The sequence below is a fragment of the Cynoglossus semilaevis genome, unplaced genomic scaffold, assembly GCF_000523025.1.
Source record: "Cynoglossus semilaevis isolate Cse_v1.0 unplaced genomic scaffold, Cse_v1.0 C18993532, whole genome shotgun sequence".
Classification (NCBI taxonomy): Eukaryota; Metazoa; Chordata; class Actinopteri; order Pleuronectiformes; family Cynoglossidae; genus Cynoglossus; species Cynoglossus semilaevis.
In genome coordinates, this window is record NW_007589084.1 from 1 (window position 1) to 714 (window position 714).

General features: G+C 36.3%; 1 long non-coding RNA gene across 1 annotated transcript; it reads left to right on the forward strand.

The window, feature by feature from the left end:
* The first annotated feature begins 106 nt into the window (after positions 1-106).
* LOC103399481 (uncharacterized) lies at positions 107-714 on the forward strand. Its single transcript, XR_523643.3, has 3 exons — positions 107-212; positions 461-554; positions 647-714. It is a non-coding gene; the product is annotated as an uncharacterized LOC103399481 (long non-coding RNA).

Below are 714 nucleotides of genomic sequence, written 5' to 3' on the forward strand. Positions count from 1 at the left end.
TTAAAAGCAGAGCTCACATTTTGTTGTGTTGTGTGTTAATAATTCACTTTACTTAAGCAACATACTAGTGAATCACATATATAAACAATTATGTGTGTGTTTTTACAGGTGGAAGGTGGCAGTTTTGGCCTCCTGATCCTCACCTTTTTTCTGAGTTTTGTGTTTCTGTATTTCTGGAGTGAAGCTCAGAACGATTACAATGATTTTGACTGGTAAGTTGCTAACTTTAACTACACTGATAGAATTTTGAAGTATAAATGTGGTTGATTACATTCATACCACTCATATTTGAAAGGAACGTAGTGTAAAAATGTATGGCTTCCTGTTGACATTTGAGGGCTTATGGTCACATGGAGTAATATATGTAATATTAAGATTAGCTGTAACAGAAACGAGAGAGAGTGTGAAGAAGAGATTGCAACGTTTTGATGTAACCTGTATTTTATTTGATTATCTTCAGGTTTAATTTTGGAAATCTTGGCTTCTGGTTTCCCTGGTCTCTGGTTCTACTGGTTGTTGCTGCTGCTCTTTTCACATACATCGCCCTGCTGCTGGTGTGTACAATGATAGACAAGTGAAATCAAATGTGTATTCTAGATATAAAATTAACTTTAAATGTTCACAATGAATTTTAAACTTTGCTCAGGTGCTGGCTGTGTGTCTGCTCTCAGAGGGTCAAAGACTTTACCTTCACTGGAGCCACAAGGTACATGT